This window comes from Taudactylus pleione, unplaced genomic scaffold (genome assembly GCF_031769625.1).
Source record: "Taudactylus pleione unplaced genomic scaffold, aTauple2 ptg000367l, whole genome shotgun sequence".
In the NCBI taxonomy this organism is placed as follows: Eukaryota; Metazoa; Chordata; class Amphibia; order Anura; family Myobatrachidae; genus Taudactylus; species Taudactylus pleione.
Genome location: NW_028284768.1, coordinates 908,570 through 935,843, shown reverse-complemented (window position 1 = coordinate 935,843; position 27,274 = coordinate 908,570). Strand labels below are relative to the sequence as shown.

The following is a 27,274-nucleotide window of genomic DNA, read 5'->3' as shown; positions in this document are numbered from 1 at the left end:
CTGCCTGCACATCTTGAAGATAGGAGCCCAGATAGTAACGGAGGTGCCATCACTCTGCTCGCTCCCCTGCATTACTACGTGCAGTGGAGCTGTAACTGCAGCACTTAATGTCGCAGTCACCATTTTGCCCCTTCGTACATCTCCCCCACAGCCTGTAAAGTGACAGTTAGGTGGCGGATTGGCTGGTACTTTGGGGTCTTGAATGGTAGATAAAATGGACGGAGATAAAGTACCAGCCAACCAGCTCCTAAACTGTAATTTTTCAAATCCAGAAACACTGCAGCAATATCAACAAAAAATACTTAAATCCTACATGATAGAGATTCAGAGGTATTAGTTACATACATTTGCAAATATATGAATAAGCGCCAGGCCATCGTCAAGGCTCCTCTATACTGGCGTCCCTAATATTAAGGGGTTCACGTCCGAGAAGCAAGGTACCCCAAAAAATTCCAGCCAAGGACCATCCCCAGGGCATCACACAAAAAGGGGAAAAAAGGCGATATTGATTTATCTTTACACAGCTGTTCTTTACACTTCACTAAGTGTTAACGAAATGAGAAAAAAAAAATATCTATGTCATTTTAATTCTATCACTTTTCTAATTGTTTGTTTATTATTTATGTGAATTAAGTGGTGATGCCCTGAAAAAGGTCCAGCCAGAACAACTCCGGGGGCCCCACTCCGAAATGCTCACCCCAAAATAATTATTGCTACATAATAGTAGCAACCACTCTGGGTCATATAATAATTTTTTGGGGTACCTTGCTTCTCGGACGTGAACCCCTTAGTGAACCTCTATTATCATGTAGGATTTAAGTATTTTTTGTTGATATTGCTGCAGTGAGCTGGAGGGAATTTTTTTTTTTCCTGTGGTTCAGTGTAAACCGCGCCCTTTACATGCACCTGTCATTAAGCTGATATGAGCGGCCACCGTATTTTTTATTTTTCAAATACAGCCTGTGACATTGCAGTTAGGGGCCGATTGGCTGGTACTTTATCTCCGTTCACTTTATCTCCATCCAAGGCTTAGTAGATAGACCCCATGGTAACCTGCAGCAGAGGGGCATAAAAGAAAATAGTGGACAAATTCACTTAAATGGGGCTCTCCCTTTCAAAATACATATATTTTAATTACCATCACTTCTTGCAGGCCAAGTACATCCCTTCATGGCAACGGTATGCCCTGATAGCACTGGGCTCTTCCAGTAGGAGAATGCATCCTGCCACACTGCAAAAAGTGTTTAGGAATGGTTTGAGGAACATGACAAGGAGTTCCAGGTGTTGACTTGACCTCCAAATTCCCCAGATCTCAATCAAATTGAGAATCTGTGGGATGTACTGCAAACTAAGTCGGAGCCGAGGAGTGAGTTGCACTTGCAGCCAGCCACATACAGTATGTCCAAGCTGCGGCAGTCAGAGGCTTCTGGCCAACCCAAATCCTGGCACCACAAGTCCCAGCATGTTGGAATATGCTGCAGCTGTAAAACTTATATACCCCATAAAGTGAGTGCATTACTATTAGGGAATGAAAGACGCTACAAGCAGTTCTTCGCGTTCAATTTTCTCAGACATTTATATATGAAAAAGAAAACGAACTGAGACCTATATAGTTTTATCCATGATAATTCTTCCCTTTTTGGAGAGATCAAAACACACTCAGTGAAGTTTAAATATTATTTTACTGTATTAGCCGACATGTATCCTATAATACATTATGTAGGGAAGTGCAGGGCTCAAAAGAGTTGGGACTAAAAATGGGAGGAGACCGTACTGGGAGTGGGAGGAGTTATGAGTGAGACCGGTGAGTCAGGATTAATTCATAAACTGCACTCCCCCCCCCCCCCACCCCACCCCAAAAGTAAAGACTTGATCCGCCCCTTCTTTGAGCCATGGAGGCCTCACCTAGCAGCTTACAGGAGCAGGCTGCTAACGGCTTGGTGCCAGATACCACAGAACACCTTCAGAGGTCTTGTAGAGTCCATGACTCGATGGGACAGAGCTATTTTATACCCCTTTCACACTGCCAGTAATAACTTGTGTTATTGCAGGTGAACACGCAGCAGTCCGGGTTATTGTGTAGTGTGACAGGACCGTTGAAATATCCAGGGTCGAGAGACTCGACATTTCAAACCGGGTAACGAGCAGGTGCAGTGTGTACGGGTAAACCGGGTCCATGCAAACCAGGTCACGTTCACAGCATAGGATCTCATCTCCAAGCGCTGGCTCAGCAAGTAATGGCAGTGCCATCATCGACCAGACAATAAGCTGGGTTGGGCCGACAGTCTGAAAGGGGTCTCACCCGGGATGGACAAAATCCTGGGTGCGACCCAGGTTGGCAGTGTGAAAAGGGGTATTAGCAACATGTGTAGGACCTACTGTACACAAAATTAGGCAGGTGGTTTTAATACTATGACTGATCTGGGTAGGTGTATATATTTAAGTCAAATAAGATCTTAAAAAGCACATATGCATGTTGGCAAAAGTAACTTGACCATTATTCATAGAGCAGAAGGTTCATCAGTTGGAAATATAAAAATAAACCCCCTCCACTCACCCCCAGGGAAAGGGACAAAATGCGACAGCTGACAGCAACCAGAGTGGGCAGATTTTAACAGAGCAAAACACCACAACAATTTAATTGATGTGTTTGTACCAGAAATGACACAGACAGCAGGGCCTATGACACAAGCTCTCTATTGATACACTTCACATGGCCTCAGGCCCTTGTCTGTTTATTGGCAAAGTAGTAATTGAATTTCCTATGTCAGATATAGTTTTGTCCTCTGGCTGTGGAAATCTTCATGCGTCTCCTTCGTTAGTGTAAATGTCATAAAACAAGTATATACACAGCGCTTGTGATTTACGTGTACAAACCGTATGAAACCACAAATCATTTTTTAACTGCAGGGCTGTGTTATTGAACATCTAATATAAATATATAATCCATTATAACTGGGGTGTATTAATTTAGCAAATGGTTCAGTTTTATTTGTTAGGGTGCAATTCAATTGAGCATGAGTTGAATAGCACCGGGAGCTATTCAAATCAACACGATGTTTACTTTGACGGGAAGCAGTTAATTCGGAGAATGCCGGTTCTCGCAAACTTAGCCTGGGTGTTTAGTCGGAGAATGCTGGTTCTCCTGACTAAAGTGCCACGAGGCTGTTGGCGCTGCGTTAATCAGTACTGCCCTCATTGTGTCTAAAGTTTGGTACATGTATACATGTTGGAACAACAAGCATTAAACAAGCATGATGGCAGTGGCTAGCATTGCTGACCATTAGCAATGTGGCATTCGATGTGTACAGCATATATTGGTGCTATACAAGTCAAATGACAATAACAAAGCATAATAAAGAAGTAGAAATAGGCTGCATTATAGTGGTTTTGAAGAAGATTATATATATTATATAGAGGCAAAGAAAATGGATAATCTGGCAACACAAATTACCTCTGAACCATTTAAAGATTCACAAGGCTTTATTCCAAGGCAATTATGTGTTACTTGTGCATCCAAGGGGAAAAAAAAAAAAAGGTTTTGTGCTATTAAAATTCGAAATCTCTGGTGCAAGAGTAAAGAAGTGTATCCACTACCCAATTAAACAGAGCGATTGAACGATAATGACATAGTTATCGTTCAATAGCTCATTAATCGTGCACAAATCGGGCATGCAAATGTCGGAAACAACCAGCGATGCACGCTCCCGCTGGTTGTTTCCAACATCAATAATCGCCCAAACATGCTGGTCAATCTGCCGATAACGACAGAATGACCATGTTCGGGGTTGATGGAGGGTGCCTACACTGAACGACCGATCGTTCAGTGTAGGCAATGCAGGGGATGGGGGAATGACGGTACGATTACGATGTCGTAATTGTACTGTCTTCCCTGGATCGGGTAGTGGATTTGCGGCTTTAGGTCTCATACATAGAGCACTAGCTAAATGGATATATAAGACCTTGTAATGGGTCCTATTAAAAAGGTTGTCCTCAAAGTCTCTCAGTATAGTGTACTAACAACTTAATGATAGTTATTTAGAATAGGACTGAGCCAAAGAATAGGGAAAAAAAATTGTTCCCCATAAATCACTGTGGTGGGCTATAAGAAATCCTTCCTCTGGCTTCACATGACAAGCCGAGAGCCTGTATGTGACTGGCAGCCACGCTGAATGTCCCTCCAGAGAGGTTTTGAAGAGGAGATTAAAATTTGTTAGAGAACAGATAAGAAAAATCGACTGATTTCTGCTTGAAGCTTAAATGGTTAGGATAGGATAGTTGGACAATATTACCATAGTAAAGTAGGGTGGTCAGTAAGAATGAAGAGGCACAGCATGACACAAAGAGACGAGCTGGAGTGATACCATACAGTAAATCAGGGATGGGGAACCTCAGGCTCGGGGGCTGTATAAGGCCCGTGGAATCATTTGGTCAGGCCCTTGGAGCTTTTTCTGCTAGCCTCATCTGGCTAGCAGGGTGCCTAGAATCTATGCAGCAGTGCCACCTGGAGCTTCCTTTGGACGCTTCAGACGGTCACACCGCTGCCCTTACAGCTCCCTGGAGCATCCTCAGGATGCTCCAGGCATTGCTGTAATCACTGGAGATTGTGGCCCCGTCCCCATGTGACCTCAAACGAGGGGGCGTGGCCTGCACCAGGCCCGCGAATAATGTTATATACTATGTATCAAAATGGCCCTCGGCAGAAAAAAAAAAAAAAAAAAGGAGGTTCCTCACCCCTGCAGTAAATAGATAAAAAAAAAAAAAACCACCACCACACATTTCACAGTTCTCCTAATGAAAGAGGAAACAGTTGATGTATATGTGGTTGTTGCAGCAAAACAAAACCTCCAATTTGTCAGAGACAAGGACAACATTTAGCACATGTCTAGAGAATTTGTCAATTGAATGTACTCAAAACACAACACATAGGAGAACTACCGTGTAACAAATAGGTCATAGGAATTGAATTACTCTGCAGTGCTTCCTATTTATAAGGCCACTCTCACATAACTGGTTTTGGTGCCATAATGTGGCATCAAACTGCATAAACTCCCGTTTTACATAATTTTCTTTAATGCCACAATATAGTTCACTTTGGAAAATAAATAAAAAACCACCACACACACGGTTCTCATTTCTCCCACTCATAATTTTAAAGAGAAGTTAGTTTCCAATAATATTATTCACTTAAAAATATGAGATATGGTAAGAACTTACCCTTGTTATCTCTATTTCTACGAAGTCCATAGGGTTCCACAGGATACCTTGGGGTATAGGTGTGACGTCAGTCGCAGGGCACCAAAGAGTTAAGCTTTCAGCCTCCCAGGATGCACTAGGTCCCCCTCCTATACCCCGCCCCCGGGCCAAGGCACCTCAGTTAATTACCAAGCCATAGGCCGGAGGAGGAGAAGGAAGAGAGAGAACAAAGATCTGGACACATACAAGAATCACATTCTCACCAGAGGGAGACGGAAAACCGGTGACCAGAGCAAAGCCCATCTGCAGCACAGGTGCGACAGGGCGGGAGTCCTGTGGAACCCTATGGACTTCGTAGAAATAGAGATAACAAGGGTAAGTTCTTACCATATCTCATATTTTCTACTTCAGGGTCCATAGGGTATCCACAGGATACCTTGGGGATGTCCCAAAGCAGTATCCTTTAAGGGTGGGGACGCTCCTGTGCAGAAAGGAGAATCCGCCGCCCGAAGGAAGCATCCTGAGAGGCGAAGGTGTCAAACCTGTAATACCTCACGAAGGTATGGACAGAAGACCACGTAGCAGCCTTGCAGATCTGAACTGCCGAGGCACCACGTCGAGCTGCCCACGAAGGACCCACAGACCTAGTGGAATGAGCCTTCAGAGAAGGAGGGACCGGTAGGCCTTCATGAAGATAAGCTTCAGAAATAGCCATACGGATCCAGGCTGCCAAAGTTTGCTTTGAAGCAGGCCAACCCTTTTTTACGGAAGCCATAGAGGACAAACAAAACGTCCGACTTCCTAAACGAAGAAGTGCGGTCAACATAAGTCCTTAAGGCCCGCACAACATCCAAAGAGGCCTAACCCACGGAAAGACCCGGTGAGTTAAAGGCCGGAACAACTATTTCCTCGTTAACATGAAACTGGGAAACAACTTTGGGAAGAAACTCGGGCCGAGTGCAGAGCACTGCCCTGTTCCCATGAAAAACCAAGAAAGGGGGTCTACAAGAAAGAGCCCCTAACTCAGAAACACGTCTGGCCGAAGCAATGGCCAGAAGGAAAACAGTCTTAGCTGTTAGCCATTTAATATCCACTGAGCCCAGTGGTTCAAACGGCGGTCCTTGGAGAGCCCTCAGGACCACAGCCAAATCCCAAGGCGCCACAGGTGGAACAAAGGGCGGCTGAATACGGAGAACACCTTGCATAAAGGTGCGCACATCCGGGATTGTAGCAATCCTACGGTGAAACCAGACAGATAGGGCCGAAACCTGTACCTTCAAAGAAGCAAGGCGAAGCCCATGATCTAGTCCCGCTTGCAGGAAGGCGAGAATCCGAGACAGACGAAACTCCCGCGGTGCATAACCTCTCGGTCGACACCACTGGAAGAACGTATGCCACACGCGATGGTATATCCTCGCGGAAGACGATTTCCGAGCTCGTAACATAGTACGCACCACAGAGCTGGAAAACCCCCGGGACCTCAGCATGGCCGTCTCAACAGCCACGCCGTCAAAGACAGCCGAGTCAGGTCCGGGTGAAGGCAAGGACCCTGAGACAGAAGGTCCGGTTGTAGCGGCAACCGCAGAGGACTGTCCACGGACAGACCCTGAAGGTCTGAGAACCAGTGCCGACTGGGCCACGCGGGAGCTATCAACAGGAGCGTCCCTCCTTCCCGTTTCAATTTCCGGATTACCCGTGGAAGAAGGGAGACCGGAGGGAACAGGTATGCGAACCGGAACGTCCACCGGACGGACAAAGCATCCACCAGAGACGCCCCTTCGTCTCTTGTGCGAGACCCGTACACCTGCAAATTGTTGTTGTGCCGGGACGCCATGAGGTCGATTTCTGGAAGACCCCACCTGTCCACCAGTAGTTGAAAAACGTCCGGGTGCAGGGACCATTCCCCTGGATGAACGTCCTGGCGACTTAGAAAGTCCGCCTCCCAATTTAGCACTCCCGGGATGAAGACCGCTGATATGGCCGGAAGATTGCGCTCCGCCCAAACCAGGATCCGAGAGACCTCTACGAGAGCCGCCCGACTGCGAGTTCCTCCTTGCCTGTTTATGTAGGCCACGGTGGTAGCGTTGTCCGACTGGACCTGCACCGGGTGACCCTGGAGAAACCGCTGTGCCTGCAGGAGAGCATTGAAGACCGCACGGAGTTCCAAGATATTTATTGGAAGCTCCGCTTCTGTCGGCGTCCACCTGCCCTGGAACAAGTGTGGACCCGAAACTGTTCCCCAGCCCCGAAGACTGGCGTCCGTTGTCAACAGGACCCAATTTGGAACCCAGAACGGACGTCCCTTGTTGAGGTGGGTCGTCTTTAACCACCACGCAAGGGACAGGCGAACCTCCGGGGTGAGCACAATCGTCTGGAACTTCAGAGACTGAGGCAGCCCGTTCCACTTGGACAGGATCAGGTGCTGCAGAGGTCTGGAGTGAAACTGGGCGTATTCCACCATGTCGAACACCGACACCATGGAGCCCAGTAACCTCATCGCCGAGTGTAAGGACACCCGGCGGCTGTGCAGACAACTGCGCACCCTTGACTGTAAAGCAGAGATCTTGTCCTCCGTCACGAAGATCCTTTGCTGTCCCGAGTCCAATAAGGCTCCAAGATGCAGAATCCTCCGAGACGGGATTAGAGTGGACTTCTGCCAGTTGATTAGCCAGCCGTGCCGTTGCAGCAGTGCAATGGTCAGGTCCAAGTGGTGTAACAGGAGCTCTGGAGATCCTGCCACCAATAACAGGTCGTCCAAGTACGGCAACATGCGGACTCCTTGCAGCCGCAGAGAAGCCGCCATGACCGCCATCACCTTGGTGAAAACACGTGGTGCTGTCGCCAGGCCAAAAGGTAATGCCCGAAACTGGAAGTGGTCGCTGCGGATTGCAAACCGAAGGAACTCTTGATGGCGCAAAAGAATAGGGACATGCAGGTAAGCGTCCTGTATGTCCAATGACACCATGTAGTCCCCAGGTTCCAGCGCCAGAATGATGGACCGTAGGGTCTCCATCCGAAACTTCGGGACCCGCAAAGACTTGTTGAGTGCTCTGAGGTTGAGAATCGGACGATATGACCCATTGGGTTTCTGTACCAAAAATAGATTTGAATAGAAACCCTGGCCCCTCTGGGAGAATGGAACAGGCACTATGACTCCAGCCTGGAGCATAGTGTGCAATACCTTCAGCAGCTCCGTAGCCTTGTTCCGGTCTGATGGTAGACCCGTGGTGAAGAATCGAGCCCACCTCCAGAACCCAAGTGTCTGTCGTAGTGAACGACCAACACCGGGAGAACTGCAGCAGGCGGCCTCCCACCCTGGGATCCCCCAAAGGGAGGCCCGGACCGTCAGGCCGCAGGCTTGTCATCTGGCTTGGGGGCCGGACGTCTGGTACTCCATGCCTGTTTCCGGGGCTTGACCGATTTCTTAGGGCCAGCCTGTCGAGGAAACGACTGTGGTTTGGGCCTGCCCTGGGCCCTAGATGACCGAAAGGACGATGGTCCAGAACCAGAAGGAGCAGCGGCCGACGGGAGACAAGCAGATTTGGCTGCCGCCAGCGTGGCCACAATCTTATCCAGATCCGGACCGAACAGAACTTCTCCGGTAAACGGCAACGCTTCCAGACCTTTCTTGGAATCTGCGTCCGCCTTCCAGGATCGCAGCCACAAGGTGCGACGAGCAGCTACCGCTGTTGAAGAAATTCTAGACACCAGAGTACTAATGTCTAGAGCCACCTCGTTGATGTAGGTGGCCGAATCACGGAGATTGCCAATCAACTCCGCCTGTTCGGCCGGACAGTCGGATTCAAAAGAAGCCTCTAATGAATCCGCCCAGTGCTCCATCGTTCTGGCAACCCAGCAAATGGCCATAGCCGGCCGTGCTGCCCCCCCTGCAAGGGAATAAGCGGACTTCAGGCAGATTTCTACCTTGCGGTCCGTAGCATCCTTAAGGGAGGACATGGATGGCATCGGCAATGTGGCACTACGGACAAGACGGGTCACGTGAGAATCCACCTGTGGAGGGGATTCACACTTAGCAAAATAATTATCCGCGAACGGATAAGCCACCGCCAGGCGTCTCTGCGGCTGGTATCTTTTGCCAGGTTGTTTCCACGCCTCCTCTAAATGGTCCACCAACTGACCCGAAAGAGGAAAGACTGTGGCATCGCCCTTCACATCTTTGAAAAAGGCATACTTAGATTTAGCCGCTGGGGGAACTTCGTCCTCAATCACCAAGGCTGTGCGGACCGCCCGAATAAGTCCAGGAATATATACTTTGGACTTAGCATCAGCGTCCTTAGTATGGAGAGGTTCCTGATCGTAAGGATCCAGAATCTCCCCATCATCAGACGTCCCTTCGTCATCCTCATAAGGAGCGGACAGAGACGCCACCGGCCTTTTATGAGGCCGCATCACAGACTCCCCTTGCAACACATCCGACAAGTGCTGTACAGAACTCGTCAGGGAGTTAACCCACGCTGGCTCCTGAGAACCCGGGAGCGGGGAAATAGGGAGACTGTGGGGTACCACCAATTGTCGTGGGAACCCCTGCATGGGTGACGACACCACAGACTGCTGGGACAAACCCATCGGAGTAAACGCGGGCTGCGGAGCTAACTGGCCCACTAAAGCTGTTAACGCCTGAGCGAAACAAGCCCAGGGCGGCTCCTGTACCGGTGCTGTAACCGTAATAGGCCGCGCCATGGACAAACACTGGCGGCAAAGGCCCTCCGCGCTACCCTCCCCCTCCGCTAACGGTACTTTGCACGTGGTACACTGTAGCCGGAGGGGAAAATCACTTTCAGACATGATGGCACCACGTATGTGACCTCTCTCACCAATTAAGTATTAAATAGGTGAGAGACCACCCTGCAGCACCGCACTGCAAGGGCTTTAGCAGAAAGAACAGGGACAGTAATAAAGCTGACAGTTTTGAGAAGATAAAGTTACAGGCAGCAGCGCTAGCACAGTCACATACAATGCAGAGAAATAACAATTCCTGCAGTAACAGCGCTGATCACTCAACTACACAGACACAGGGCCTGGTAGGACACAGCGCTGCATACACAGACCTGAGCCACAGCGGAGGAGAGGTATGCGGGGGGACCCAGACCACGATGCTTCCTTCCAGGCTTCCAGCAGCGTTCACCATGCGTTGCAGAGAAGATGGCCACCGAGGAGCAGAGAGAAGCTGGCCTGGGGGAGGAGCGCTGACACAGGACCAGTCAGCACAGTGCAGAGAGGGCTGTGTGCAGCGGGGGAGGCGCCGGCTGTGAGACAGGGAAGGCGCGCTCCCCTGGCATGCATTTAACCCCTGGGACGCCGCAGCGCTACCGCTCTGCTGCGGTCCGCTGTCCCAGGGGGTAGTGGAAAGCGCAGGTTCAGTACCTGGCTCCACGCTGCAGCCAGTCCCCAGGGAGCCCCCTGCCTGGGGACTTAGGACCATGTGACCAGCGGGGACCCACCGCGGGACCCCGCTGCTTACCTTTGTCCCCCTTGGATCCGGCCATGGTCCGGTACATCTGGGGTCACCGCTAGCTGTGACCCCAGATGCTCACCAGCATCCCCGGATCGGTACCGGCGTTCTGGTACCGGCGGGGGTGTAGGGAAGACAGCATGGACGTCAGGACTGACTGTCCATGCTGTACATCCAGATGTGCAGCCACAGCTGCACTGAAGAAAGCTTCAGGGGCTCTTCTAGCCCCCACTCCGACAGGTGCACCCGACGCCGGCCGGGCACCAAACTAAACTGAGGTGCCTTGGCCCGGGGGCGGGGTATAGGAGGGGGACCTAGTGCATCCTGGGAGGCTGAAAGCTTAACTCTTTGGTGCCCTGCGACTGACGTCACACCTATACCCAAGGTATCCTGTGGATACCCTATGGACCCTGAAGTAGAAAATAGATTTAAAATAGATACCATGTTGCATACAGGTCGTCACTCTTCCATTTCGATACAAATGGAACAAAACACATCCATTCAGGAGCCACTAATGTTATTGTGGGGGTCCTTCCTTCTTGAAACAAGTTTGAACTGCCAGCAGACTCCAAAACTAGGGGCAGCCCTCCCAGATACCCGAGGGGGCAAAGAACCACCCACCTCTGTAGACACTGCAACAGGAGGCTTGATTAGCCTGTCCACTCGACTGTGGACTCCACCCACCTAATCTTTTCATAGCGGACCCCCAAATCTCCTGAAAGCATGTCTAAACACTGCCTTTCTACTGCCCATTTAAAAAGGTTGACGTCCTTACTTATAGCAAACTAATTAGATATTAAAAGAAAAGAAGACTCGTTGTTGGGGGCACTCTTATAAAGCGCGCCCACCAACAACGAGTCTTCTTTACTCTTTCAATATTTACTTGACTCTCTGACTCGGGGGGGGGGGGGGGGGGGGGGCACCACCAACCCACTATTTATACACAACTATTGGGGTATAATACTACCTCAAGTTGTTTTTGACTATGCAAACATCCCTATTGTAGTTAGTGTTAATAACTTAGGGATGTAATAATTCTATGCTTATCCTGTGTGAGCTCCAAACTTTGTCTCTCTCAGTTTATAGCAAATTAATACAGCAATTCTTGTGCCACCTATTTGTTTGTGTGGCTGAAGTGACCTTATATAACAATATTTTCTTTCAGCAGCAGTCTTCTATATGCTAAGCAATGAGATGACAGGCAGACAAACATAAAATGCATCAGTAAAACCATACGGGAAATTAAGCACTTTACATGGCAAGGCTGCAAAGAGGCGATGTGTTGACTTAAAACAGCAGCATTACAGAAATACCACAATCAATTTAAGAAAAATGTCAGTTTGGTAGGAAGAATAGCAAACTGTGTGGACATAAGAAGGGATAAATCAAATTATAGATCAGCGTATAGACATGAACTAACTCCAACTCCATGTTACCATGGGCAGAGTGGTCACGTTAACTGCTAGCAACTCAAAAGCAGCTGGACGGTTCTGAAAACACAACCAGTGAATAATAAAAATAAACCATGTGCATTCCTCAGATTTCTCTCTAATGGACAAGTTTCACCAGAGCTACAGATTTAGGGCTTGTACATACAGGCGGAAAGAAAAGAAAAAACACGCATACATTTTCTAATTTTTTAACAAAGCATCCAATCATGTTCCCAAAACCTCCCTGTAGCATACAATGACAGCACCCATCATATTCCATTGTAATTTATAGAACATCGTTCCAAACCTTCTGCACAATTACTGTACATGACCGCAGGAAGTGTGCACACAGATCCAATCCATTATGTTATCAGCGTTGAAGCACATTTAATAGGTTTTATGAAAAAATGTCAATAAGGAAGTCCCCGGGGGGTGGCAAGCTGAAATGTCCGAAAAGTTACCCATTTCGGTGCTCAAACGGCACTTTTTCGCGATCTTGTCCAACACTTTGGTCGGGTGTAGCCATTTTAAGCGGCTAATTGCGATCTCTTTGGGCGCGATGGACGAAGATCAGCATCAATTGAATAGCGAAAACTTTAGACTCGAGATCCGGCACGCTAGAACAATTTAATTGTGCCCTCCAACCCTTATTTATGATGCACACTTAATGGGTTCGATTCAATTCAGCGCGATGCTGAATAGCCCCAGGAGCGCCATTCAATTCGCTGTTAAGTCGAAGAAGACGGTTCTCGTGACTTAACACTGGCGTCTAGTCGCGAGAATAGTCATTATCAGACTAAAGTGCCGGCAGCACGGCTGTTAGCGCCACACTAAGCCGGAATACAGCATCGCGGCTGGCACTTTTGTCGAATTTCTCCTTGCACCCTCAGGGGGGTGTGACAAGAAATCCTTTAGTCTAACTAAACAGCGCGGTGAATTGAATAGCTCCGGGAGCTCCCTCCCGGGGCTATTCAGCATCGCGCTGCATTGAATGGAGCCTAATGCACCCTGGAAAACACAATGTACACCTCACCTACATGCAAATGCATCAGCTACACAGAAAAACAAACTAAAAACATGCACTATGCCAAAGAGTAAATGTCACATCAAGGTATAACATATTACTACGTTAGTGAATCCCTTTTTCCATTCTCCTCCTACAATATGTAGTTTAAGCCTAATTTATGACTTTAATTAAGCATGACGAGGACACATGGGAGCATTATTATTATTATTTCTGGAATATGTGTGAGGGTGAAGTAATTGTTACATTGTTTGGAACCCAACCAGAAATGCCCACTGCCAAAGTGCAGCATCAGGTGGGTAGAATGATTGCCATTCAATGCATAGGAGGAGACCTAAGGGCTGCCAGCTCTCAGCTGGTGCATAAATCCTTCTGCCTGGGCCGCTGCTGAAATCCTGGAGCACTCATGTCCATCAAGGTGAATGGCACAGATTGGTTTTCCGTGCGCACCAGATATTGTGCAAATGACCTCCAGTTTTCAGTCTTACTCCAAGTTTCCATTGCAGCTCTGCTAAATAGTAATCTTTGAGGAGTAATTGCTTTTCTCTGCAACACAGACAACCAAAGCCAGACATCCATCTTTATAGCAGACCTATATGTTCTTTATAGCAGAGCTTTAGGTTTTTCCCAAGGATCCCTTTCACGGGAGCTCTGCACAACTTTGTTCACATGCCGCCCAGCACTATTCTGCTCCAGGGGTCTGGAGGCTAGAATCAAAGTTTCGATGTGCTTATGTTACTGTGACAGGGGCAGTCACAGAGAACCCTTCCGCCTTTAAGAGGCCGGGCACAATGTTAATGGCGGGAACATTGCATCTGTGTCCAGCCAGCAAGTTGGCAATACCTGCTAGAACAATTTAAAAATATTTTTTTTTAATCTAGACTTGAAATCCATAAGGGTTTCAACATTTTTAATTATGGCAAATTATTACACTGCCTACTCTGGGCTACTTAATGCCACCCGGCTGGCAAAACACTGCAGAGCATGTTAGTTATTCTTGCTAAGACATCAATGGCCATGCTGTATATATCCCCCAATCTGCACCCTGGACAGAGCATGACACAAGTTAGATAATCATATGCCTTGCCCAGTCTACAAACAAATCAGATTATGTACTAAATAAACCAGAGGTTCCCAAGCGCGGTCCTCAAGCCTCCCCAAAAGTTCAGCTTTTATGGATATCGATGGTTGAGCACAGGTGGGTCATCAAATTGACTGAGGTACTAATTAAGTCACCTGTGTTCAACCATGGATCTCGCTAAAACCTTAACTGTTGGGGAGCCTTGAAACCGCCGCTTTTGTATTATCTGTTTCTATCAGAGGTTCCCCAACAGCAAATATATTGCCAATTAATCTTTACTGTAGCATTTCCCAATATCTACTCACAACTCATCATCAATGACAGAATTCGTTATCACACATTGGGGCAGATGTATGAAGCTCTGGAAAGTGATAAAGTGCAGAGTGATAAACGACCAACCAATCAGCTCACAACTGTCATGTTACAGGCTGTGTTTGAAAAATGACAGGTGGGAGCGGATTGGTTGGTCATTTATCACTCTGCACTTTATCACTTTCCACAGCTTCATACATCTGCCCCATTAACCATTACAATTAAGAGGAGCGATTCAATTATTTTAGTCAGCGGCTATGACTAATGGGCGATTGACAGAGCAATTCAATTGTTTCTCCGCTCGGATTGCACCCTCTTGAGGTGGAGAGCAGAAATGTGAGATAAGTTGAGCGCCTTAACCAGAACTTTAGACGATTTTAGCAGTTTTACGTGGATAAATCCAGTCTAATTAAGTGCGATAATTAATGGGTGCCGAAAAACAATTGAATTGCAACATTGGGCGCCCATTAATTAGAGCGCCTTAAACAATTGAATGTCCCCCAAGGAATTGTAGCTGTGGTCTCGAGGCTGTTAGCGCCGCGCTGAGCCAGAAAACAGCCTTGCGGACGGCACTTTAGTCACATTTTTCTCCGCGCACCCTCAGGATGGTGCGAGCAGAAATAGTTTAGTCGTCCTAACAGCGCGGTCAATAAAATAGCTCCAAGAACTCCTCCCGGCGGTAATCAATTCCCGCTGAATTGAATTCCCCCCAGTGTGCTTAAGGGTAGATCCATGGGGACCACCGATACAGGCAAATTGGAATACAATATCTTATTTGTAACATTGACAGTTTTGGAGCAACTCCGTAGCAGGTGTAAAGGCGACCATACACGGTGAGATTCAAAAGTTGGTCAGATCAGTTGTACGATTTCCCTTGAAAATTCTTCCCTTCAGATACAGGACGATTTGTATTTAAAATACAACTATTTCACATAAGACCATACAATTTGATCAATCACATCACATACTGTGTGTCAATTCCTAGACGGTCAGTTGAGATCTCTCTGCAAAACCATCTGATCTGCGATCCAACTAGATGACGACAGGGACGCGCATCGGGGTCACAGAAGGCTCAAAATACAACTATTTCCAAATGATTGGTCTGTCCAACCTGTAGAAACTGCCCAAATCGTGTGATCAATCAGAGAGAGAGGCAGAGAGAGAGGCAGAGAGAGAGGCAGAGAGTCTCTCTCAGAGGTAAATTTTAATCACTATCAAATTGATAAATCGATGTTGTGTTTCTGTGGCTAAATAAAACATTTACTAACACTTAAAAAACTAAATAAAAAATAGTCTGTTAGCAAATGTACTATTTAGCCCCAAAAAACACAACTTCAATGTTGATCAATTTGAAAAGCTGATGAAAAAATAAATATAAAAATCGTCCTTCAGTATATACCGCAGGACGCCCGTGGTTCTAATCCCGACGCTGGAAGACCGGCGGTTCTAATCCCAACAGGTAAGTATTTTAGTATTTACTAACCTAACACTCCTTTAGGGGGGGGGGGGGGTGTTAGGGTTAGGCATTTACAGGAGGGGGGGTAGGGTTTAGGCACATACAGGGGGGGTTAGGGACTTACAGGGGGGTGGTTAGGCACCCCTAAGTGCCTAAACCCTAACCCACCTGTAGGTGCCTAAACCCTAACCCCCCCCCCTGTAAGGGCCTAAACCCTAACCCCCCCCTGTAAGGGCCTAAACCCTAACCCCCCCCCTGTAAGGGCCTAAACCCTAACCCCCCCCCCCCCCCCTGTAAGTGCCTAAACCCAAGTCTCCCAGTGGGGGTGCCTAGCCCTAACCTCACCCCGCGCTTGCCTTACCTTCGATCGGCATGCCGGGCGTCGGGCTCCCGGCCTAGGTAAAATGACGGGATTTTGACGCCTGTCATTAGACCCCTGCCGAGATTAGTCGGCATTTGGACCGTCGGCATTCCGACTGCTACCCCAGTAAATATACCCCCAAGTTTCCAAAAAGTCAGGCCATGTAACATGAAGCTGGCATGAACATTTTTTGGGTAATTAAGAGCTTTTTTTTTTTTAATATTATGCATTTTTATTTTTTAAATTGTATTTTCACAGGACAAAATTAAAAAAAAAAAAAAAAAAAAAAGAAGATTCTTATTGCTACATTTTACAGATGTGTATTTAAACCAAAGGCAACACTTCGTATCGACGCTTGCCTTTATCTGCCTTCATGCATCCAATGACGAGTCCTGCCCAACGATGGAAGAACGGAAATGCACACTTAAATTAAATAGGAGAGCACACAATAGTGTCACAGGGTCTGCAACATGAGGTAGCCGATGCCAAGCAGACCGTACAGAGAGCACACCTTCTGCAGCTAGAGGATATTTCAGCCATAATATTATTACCGTGCACCAGGTGGCCAGAGCAGCTCCCACAGGAGAACGGGCAAGGTAATTCAAAGTCACAGCAGATTAATTGCATGGTAGCTTTACAGCTGGAAGATGTGGAACAATACTTACTGCTGGGCTGGATAAGGAAAGCCAAATGTAATGGGCACCCGCAAACTCACTGAAGGAGAAGCAGCCTGTTAGAGACTGTGAATAAAGTTAATTTTCAATGGTCTAGATGGAACTTTTCATGTTGCATTTAACATTTGTTGTTGTAAAGCAGGGAGAGGAAATATTAAACCTCTATCGGCAATGGTGCTGGCTATGCGGAGACTGCCGCACACTCCAAAACCCATTTCAGGGACGAACAATTCATTAACATAAGAAGAATTCAGACATTGCACTCTTTTTGAACAATCTGTACCCATTGAAAAGATTTCTCACGGTAATCATGACAGGTATCAAATGAAGTGCACATATTGGGGGTCATGCACTCAGATACATAAAACTCTGCACACAGGCGCATAAATGCATTTTCACCCGTGGACGTAGTACGAAAGCATCTGCTGCCAAATTGCGTTTAGCGCTGCATCGGTCCTTATGAGCGTGTACATAACTTTGCATAAAGACAGTAGCCAGAGAATAGCTCCGTTGGGCGCGATAGGGGCTGGAATCAATTGAATTCCGCCCTGTATGTCTAGAGTTGTTGAATCTCTGGAAGGGAAGGCATGCTGGGACTTGGCAATCAATTTGTGTTGGAGTGGCTACCTAATCTTAGTAACACACCGAGCAATAATCGAGCCAATTTTCGGCTGGTCGGTCTGATTATTGCACACTGTGAACACAGAACGGAGCAGACTGCGGTTATAAACCTGACAGATGGGCTCCAGACATCAGCAGTGTTGCACAAGTCAGTCCTGACAAGCAGGACTGCTGATTGAAATGATATGCAGCATGCCTATGTTGTGAGCGAGTGCGGTTGTATCTGCATACGAAACGCTACATTTCAGTGTCAGTGGCTGTAACACTAACGTAGTGTTTAGCATGTAGATACACCCGCAGACAGAACATTGGCACAATGCATACCATTTTAAATCAGCAGAAGCTGCTTGTGTTATATCCAATTACATCGCTGTGTGAATAAGAGATAGAGATAGAGATAGAGAGAGAGATATATATATATATATATATAATGATCTGCACTCTCTCAACAGCTTACCGGTATCATCAGTGTGGAGATCGCAACATGCATTCGCAACTTATGGACCATAGAGACTTAAAGCACCAGAATGTACATTGTAAAACCAACAGCCAAGATTTGCATGAGGCGGGAAACGGAGGCAGCAAGCTGTTAGATGCTGTTCTGTGTCCATTTGAATCAACCTGTTAAATGCCCTGTAACATGCGCACCACGATGGGGAACCAATGGGATCAGCAACAAACTTCTCTATTGTGTTGTCTATTTCGGGAAGGGTATAAATGTGTGGGTTGTGACCCCAGTCAGGAGTCTTCTTGCTGATTGACGGAGGTTATCTTGCTGATGCTGGGATCTGGTCCAGAGCGCGTGCGTATGTATGACTATCTTGGGTCTGTATAATTCTTTGCACTAAATTGTACTTAGATCACAGTGGGTAACTGACTGTACTTTACTTGAATAATACTTTGTGCTTTGGAAACACGAGTTCAAGGTCTAAAGTCTTTATTTTACTGTATGACTGTGTACGCAAATAGCGCCAATATTAGAGGTTTATAGGCAGGTGCATATAGAGGTAATATATATATATATATATATATATATATATATATATATACACATACATACATACATATACACACACACACACACACACACACACATATACATATACATACATATATATATACACACACACACATACATACTTTTCAGCATTATACACACCGTGACACAGACAAACTGACAGACACACTCACAAGAACTACACACACAGACTACACACAAACAGACGCACAACACACACCTTTCACTTAAAAACATTAACGCAGGCAAACGACTACACTACAGCATCATTTATAAGAACCCCCGCCGGAAACTCCCACCCCCTGGCACCTCCCACATGTAACACCTTCACCTCTGGCTCCAGGAGAGAGCGCAGTGAATAGAATCAGTCTTCATTGCCCAGCGGCAGCTCAGCCTCCTCTCACAATGCCCCATCAGAACTGCCTGGGAGGAACTGCGTGCTTCCGCTGCAGCTCCCCCTACATTCAGCCAGCAGCCCAGCCCCTTCCAGTGGTAAGTCAGCTGAACTCTGGCTGTTCCTTCTATATACAAAACAATTCAGCTACGTGGCAATGGAGCGGCAGCCAGTGGGGGTTTCTAGGTGCTCGGAAACCGCACCTGCATGCGCGTATGTATCAGGGGGGATAACACTGCTCCCGCCACACACTGATGTCTGGTATTATTATATAGGAGGGGACCATACAGTGATATGTGAGGGGGAATAACACAGCTCCCAGCACACAATAATATGGAGCATTATTATATAGAGGAGAGGGGACTGTACATTGATAAATGATGAGGAATAAAACAGCTTTCAGATGTCTGTCTCTCTCTCTCTCGCTCGCTCTGTTCCTCCCATGCCTCTCTCCCCCCCCCCCCCTCTCCCATCTAGGCAGTCTCTTGCTCTCTCTCCTTTACATGCCCCTTTAGATATGCCATCAGATCCCACCCCCTTCACAGACTCCACCTCCTCCCATTTAGGGCTGCTTCAGAAATTTCCCAGACTGGTTCTCCATCCCAATCCGTCCCTGCTCTTATGGTCCTACTTAATTGCATGATTTTCTCAGCTTTTAAGATTAGAGCCATTTAGCAAAGCTTTAAAAAGGTAGGAACATATTGGAGACAGACCTATTTAACAAGTTCCGAAAAGTATACGTTTTCTTTTATATCTATCCGGAAAGGACTCTGATCGGAACCTTTGTCCCAGTGACGTCAAAACGATATATTGCCCTGATAAAACATTCCAAATTGCCAGAACATGTCGACTTTAAGGAATGTTCATTTTTGTGGCATCTTATGCAAATTTTGATGAACAGGCTCTTTAGGATGAGACTTCTTGTCTGCCTCAATATACCGTCTCACATCATAATACTGTACTTGTCACATGTAGCCCGGTTATCAGTAACAATCACATGAGCGGACTGGTCATTGTCTCCCACAACATCAGCACTCCTATTTCATATGCTGTGCACATTCAGATGAACCTGCTACACATAGATGAGGAGATTAAGATTGATAACAAAAGGTGATTTGGCCCTCATCAAGTGGCCAATAGTGATCGGTGGTTAGGATTAAGGGGCCTATGTATCAAAGCTTGATGAGAGAGAAAAAGTATTAACCAATCAGCTCCTAACTGTCATTTTTCAAACACATCCTATGTAAGTTAGAAGTTGATTGGTTGGTGATTTATATCTCACATTTTTATCTCTCATCAAGCTTTAATACACAGGCCCTTAAAACTGTTCTCTTGCACCTAAGAAATGTTAAATCACTGGAGGTACCATAAGATAATGACTGACTAGAAAATACATATAGATTAGGTTACAGTCTGGTAGCAGCATTTTGCAGTGACTAAAATGTTGACAGTGGGTTCAAGAGACTGGTCAGCTGTGTTATAATGTTACAATAGTTAGGAATATTATAAGCATGTTTGCAGTGGAGATTTATCAGACATAAAGGACATCATTTAGTGTTGTGTGGCAACTTTTGGCAAAAGCCTGCTGTATTGCAGGGAAGAATATTTTAAACAAGTTTGAAAATTTACAGTTGGGGTGTGGGGGGCAGCTCTAAACTGCAGAGTTAAAATAAAGCTAGTCTGAGTGCTTCACAAAATGGCTCGACAAGGAATAAATCTTCATCAATTTGCTGGTTTTGATCCTAGTGCTACATAAGGCACCAATAAATGCATTTTTGCAATGAAATAGTGTAAATACATAGCCGAGACCTAAATGCATTGTGGGAATGACTCAATGGAATATAGTGATACTCTGACATATAGAAGCTGTAATATTAGTGAAGACACCTTAGCCTTTGGGAATTCAGCATAGTTGTGAAAACACTGGCGCTATGAGGCACAAACAGTATATACTTCACTGCTAATCATACTGCACTACTCTCCCAGAATGTCAGAGTCATTTTGTGGCGTTGCCCGGAAACCCAGGACAGTAGGCCACACTCCCATATAGGGAATAACACAATTCACGGGATATCCCATCATTATGATCCTCCCCCAACTGACACCTTGGATTTCACCCTCAGATCTTCTTAAGTGGAGAGCAAAAAGTAGCCGTTCCTAATGCCAACTAAACGAAAGTAACTTTTTGGAGTAGGACTGACCATAACAACATATTATAACCTACTGTACATGTTACTCACTAAAATACAAAACTGGGAAGAATATCCAGTAATTGAGGGCGTACTACGAGTGCCATAGGATATCATACCTATACATTAACAGAGTAATCATGTAACAAATGTTCTCCGCGCATTAAAATAAAAATTACTGGTTATAGCACCATGGACTCTAGTTTTATCAAAGCTTTATGAATATACACGGAGCCATTGTTGCTTTACCTGTATGGGATGTAAAAAAAGAAAAAAAAAATTGTCAGTGACTTATTCTACAACTTATCAACAGTGGTGGAGAAGACACACTTAATAGAGGAGGTAGAAGACTTTGCATTATTCAAATGTTCCTTCTCACCTCTCTGCCAGAGACCAAGCAAAGAGTCACACAGCCCTTGACATCTTTAAGACCATGTAGATATGTGATGTGAATATGGCCCACAACACACTAATGTTAAAGCTTTCCTATGGTTGAAGTATAGTGAAGGCAGCCATCCAATGTTATAAAGGGATATTCAGAAGAACCAGAAGAAGCCCAAGCAGGCCTTGTTCACGTCATGTTGAGGACTTGTAACATTCCCAAGGGAAGGTGCCTAGAGAGTTTGGGAGGCGCTAGGCTGTCTGCACTAACATAACCTCAAAAATGTTACAATGTACCAAAGGCAGGTTCATGTGGCATCTGCTCTGGCAGTAACCGGGACATGTGCCCCAAACAGTCCTGGGCAGATGGGACAATATCCTGACCAAATCTGAGCCGCCCCACATTTGCTGAAATTCTAATGGTGCATACACACGGTCAGATGACCGATTTGCAAACGATTGAACGATTTTTTACTGTATTAAAATGAATGGAAATTGTCCAAAACTGACTGCAAACACATCAGATATCGTTATCTGGCAATCGGGAACACGCATCGATCATCGTTCCACACGTCAGATTTTTCTTTTCAGAAATGAACGATTTTTAAAATAGTTATCGTTCGGAGCTGAAGAAAAATGTGACCGTGTGTATGCACCATAACACCACCAGGAAAGTGGGCAAGGAAAACTAATCAACACTACGGAGGGGCAGGAATTAAATGTGCATCTAAACTAAAAAAATAAAATAAGTATATACTTTTAATACAGTTCTATATGAATGAGAACTCGTGTGGTATATCATGCTCCTCATTATTTACTAAGATAATAGTTCATTAACTTTGTATAATCTGCAAGCCTTTCATTACTATTATATGGGTGAATTTTCCCATGTACACAAACAAGAGCAATGAGAGGTCACATCATTATACTGTGCCTATCTAAGTCTCACAGCGCTATTAGTGCCTCATTCATGTGTAGCCCCCAAACAAATACTCATCACGGATGTACTGCAATAACACACACACACACATATACATATATATACACATATATATATACATACATACATATATATATATATTTACAATAACGGCGCCGGAATCACAACACCTGTCAGAATCCCAGTGCCAGCATCCCAAAGGTAAGTAGCGGGGTTGGGGGGCAGTGTTAGGGGTTAGGCACTAGGGAGAGAGTAAGGGTTAAGCACAGGGGGTTAAGTTTAGGGTGAGGGGAGGATAGTTTTAGTAGGCACTAGGGGGGGTATGATACCTACCGACGGGTGTCTATCGTGATGCTGTCGGGATGCCGGCGTTGGGATTTTGACTGCCGGCATCCTGTACCCATCCCACACATATACACACTCACTATGAACCTAAACACAAATCTGCTGGTATATGCAAGGGGACCCTCGCCACTCTGCTCCAAAGTAGAACACTGTAAAATTACAGAGGATTTAGCTTTACCACATAGTAAATATATAAATGATGTATAAAATGTTCTACTTCATAACAGAATAAGTTATTTTTCTCTGTAAACATGCAGGAGAACAGTGATATTTTACTTCATATATAGGGTTATGTAATAAATCACATACAGTACACAATGGCACAAGGTAAAGCTCAGATAATTCTCCCTTAAACCCTGATGGTTCCTGTCCAGTCTCAGTGTGACAGAGCAAAACTCCTGATCACACCTTCCACAGCCTGGAGCTATGCTGTATATCAGAACAAATAACTTATTCTTAATAGGGCAAGAGGTTGGGTCGGAAGATTGCAATGAAAGTATGACTAGGAAGAGACTATGGGGTAGATGAACTAAGCCTTGCAGAGAGATAAAGTACCAAGCAATCAGCTCCTGTCACTTTACAGGCTGTGTTTGAAAAATGACATGTAGGATCTGATTGGGTGTTACTTTTATCTCTCTTCACAACTTAGTATGTCTCCCCCTATGGGGTGTATGTACTAAGCCTTGGCGAGAGATAAAGTACCAACCAATCAGCTCCTGTCATTCTTCAAACACCACCTGTGAAGTGAGTTAGCAGCTGATTGGTAGGTAATCTCCAAGGGGCACATTTATTATTAAATATTTGCATCTTATTCCCTTAAAACACCTGTTTTCAGGGGGTAATCGCAATATTTATTACCACCCCCATGTATGAAGGAGAGACCGCAGCAGGCATCTCCAATACCAACTGCGATCCCTTCATTCCCGCCTGTAGCCACAGCACCCATAGGTTTCTATAGGGGATGCGATGCTGCCAGATTTACCAACTTCTGGAATGTGAGACATTCCGGAGCTTAGCTACCGCGTTAGCGCCTAATTAGCCGGCAGAGGGTTCCCCCAGAAGCCTCCCCGGCAATGGTGGCCACGCATGTGTAGTCAGCGGGACTGCGCCAGAGCAGTAGCCCCAGCAGCACTCCGGGTACAATGCAGGGACGGGTACCTCTTGGTGCCCCTGTACCGGATAATACATTCCAGCGCTATGATCGCATCTTGCAATGTGGTCATCAGCAGTAATGTCATGCCCAGATTGCAATGCAAAAGGTGATCATTAATAAATAGGGCCCCAAGGCTTGCTACATAGACCCTAATATTAAAAAAAATATAAAAAAAATGATATAATATATATATATATATATATATATATATATATATATATATATATATATATATTTTTTTTTTTTTTTTTTTAAATTAAATATCTGTCATCATACACAATTCCAGTGTCATTACATTCAATAATATTTCTAGAATAATGCTGAATACAAAATAAATATACACTATCATTATAGATGCTTATATAATAAATGTGTTCCTCTTATAAAGCGCTCTCATTGAGCCAATGAAAGGAATAGCAGTTTGCAAACAGCATTTACCCAGCGAAAATCCCTCCCAAACTGGCAAAAGCAGTACTGTATATTACAGCAGAACTATACACATATACCATGGAGCTGTAGTAACCACAACAACAACTCAGACCGAGGGGTTAATTTATCACCAGGATTTACCATCACAAAAAGTACAGAATATTAGATTAGTATTAACAGTAGAACTGCCACCATACACTGGGGAGATTGTATGCTGGGCTGTCATATATACCATCAATACTTCATAAAAGTTTATATATTTTTTTTTAATCTCTCAGTCACTCAGAGTAACTGGTAACTCTTAATTCACTTTATGTTTTACACCATGAGCTGAATGACCCCTGTTGCCGCTAATACATACAAGTCACATAGGTCCCTGTTTAAATCCTACAATGCTGACACAGGTGTGACGTTAACCCCCAAGATGCCAGCACATGATACCCAATTGAAAGACACCAAATTCCCTAAACAAAATTAACAGACTAGAGAAAAATGGAGGGATGGTGGTAACCCCTTAGGTGCAAGCACATAACTCCCCCCATCTATGACACCCAGATGTAGGACTCCGAAATCCTGGTATATTATAGTCACATGATAGAGAAAGAGGGGTGGAGAAGGATAACCCCTATGGTGCTAGCACATGACACCCAAATGTAGGATCACTAAACCCTGATATACTAAAGTCATAATAGAGAAAGAGAGGATGGTACCCCCTATGGTGCCAGCAGCACATGACACCAGAAGGACACCCAACTCCTCACATACAAAAGCGAGTTACCCCCTCCTGTACATGGGGATAAGGGCTGTCCTCCCCGTGTACCCCACTCTGTACATGGAGATAAGGACTGTCCTCCCCGTGTACCCCACTCTGTACATGGGGATGAGGGCTGTGCTCCCCGTGTACCCTCTCCTGTACATGGGGATGAGGGCTGTGCTCCCGGTGTACCCCCTCCTGTACATGGGGATAAGGGCTGTGCTCCCCGTGTACCCCCTCCTGTACATGGGGATAAGCGCTGTCCTCCCGGTGTACCCCCTCCTGTACATGGGGATGAGGGCTGTCCTCCCCGTGTACCCCCTCCTGTACATGGGGATAAGGGCTGTGCTCCCCGTGTACCCCCTCCTGTACATGGGGATGAGGGCTGTGCTCCCCGTGTACCCCCTCCTGTACATGGGGATGAGGGCTGTGCTCCCGGTGTACCCCCTCCTGTACATGGGGATAAGGGCTGTGCTCCCCGTGTACCCCCTCCTGTACATGGGGATAAGCGCTGTCCTCCCGGTGTACCCCCTCCTGTACATGGGGATGAGGGCTGTCCTCCCCGTGTACCCCCTCCTGTACATGGGGATAAGGGCTGTGCTCCCCGTGTACCCCCTCCTGTACATGGGGATGAGGGCTGTGCTCCCCGTGTACCCCCTCCTGTACATGGGGATAAGCGCTGTCCTCCCCGTGTACCCCCTCCTGTACATGGGCATAAGGGCTGTGCTCCCCGTACGGCACAAAGGGTGCCGGACACCCCCAGAGTGAGGCAAACCCCTTCCCGTCCTAGTAAGTAACTCCCCGGAGCTGTCCCAGAGGAGGTTCCCGCAGCCGGGCTCACTCACCACAGAGCTGCGCCGCCGCTGTCCCCGGAGTTTCCTCTTCTCTTCTTACTTTATATCGGGGCAGTTTCCGCTTCAGACGTGACCTGCACAGGCAGCCCGGAGACCGCACTCCTCCTCAGCAGCAGCCACCCGGGCAGCAGGGGCACTAGTGGTGGTGGTGGTGGCAGAGAGGAGTCGGGTCACACACCCTGAAAGGGCTGAGACACCCGTACAGCAGCAGGGGCACTAATAGTGGTGGTGGCAGAGAGGAGACGGGTCACACACCCTGACAGGGCTGAGGCAGGAGGCAGCTGCAGCCCATAGTGCGCCCAGGCGGACACTCAGGGAACTCTGCATAGTACAGACACTGACAGCACTGACACCGCCGCCGCCGGCAGCAGCTAATGTAATAGTACTACGGAGCAAACCAAGGCGCCCGGAGAAAGGAGGGGAGGTCACTGTGCCTCAGGGAGTGTGCGGGTCACACAGTGGCTTGTGCATGGTACCAACAGTCACCAGTGTCACTGGGCAGCTGGGTCACACCCCACCTTTCCTGCAGTATGCGGTATCGCTGCACACTCCAGCTTACTGGGAATGTGCGCCCCCTGTATGGACTGTACTTGGTACATCCCAGAATGAGCCCTGTGCTGGGTAAATGGTAGGGTGGAGCAGCCAGACAGGGGGCAGAAAGAGATGTCAGTGCCAGGCTAGCGTCCTGTTGTACTATTGAGAGACCCGTCTCATGTGCAGGGATCTGTTCGGTGTTAGAGACCCCACAAATTTAATAGCAGAGCCCCCTCCGGTCACTTCATCTTATTACATGAGGTTACTTCTTTTAAGTGATTTGTCCCCGTCTTTGATTGTTTGGGTGAAAAAAATCGGGATCTCCCTACCTGCAGGGTGCATTGTGTGAGAGAGAGATAGAATAACATGCTATGCTCGGTGGCGTTATCCATCTACACACGCATGCACACTCTGATGTACCTGGTTTCGCCCGGGTAGACCTTGTTAGATATTTTAATTTCCTTCATACCATCTTAACTTATGTGCTTAGTTTATTTTATGCCTCTGGTGTACTGGAGCGTGCTAGTAGGATTAATCTGTGTATATCTCTTTGCCTCATCCTGGAGTTGCTTTCTCCTTTTAGCGTGGGTGTATGACGTTTGGTGAATGGTGTGATGCAGTCGGGCTGGAGGAAGGGTGGTGTGGTGCACACTTT

At 46.5% G+C, this 27,274-nt stretch overlaps 1 protein-coding gene across 1 annotated transcript in view; it reads right to left on the bottom strand.

The window, feature by feature from the left end:
• The window catches only part of HPCAL1 (hippocalcin like 1), a 184,821-nt gene extending 158,361 nt beyond the window's left edge, over positions 1-26,460 (bottom strand). Inside the window, exon 1 of the mRNA XM_088444590.1 lies at positions 26,077-26,460. The gene's annotated coding sequence lies outside the window, so the exon portion shown is untranslated. The remainder of the gene's footprint in view (positions 1-26,076) is intronic.
• Between the last annotated feature and the right edge of the window lie 814 nt (positions 26,461-27,274).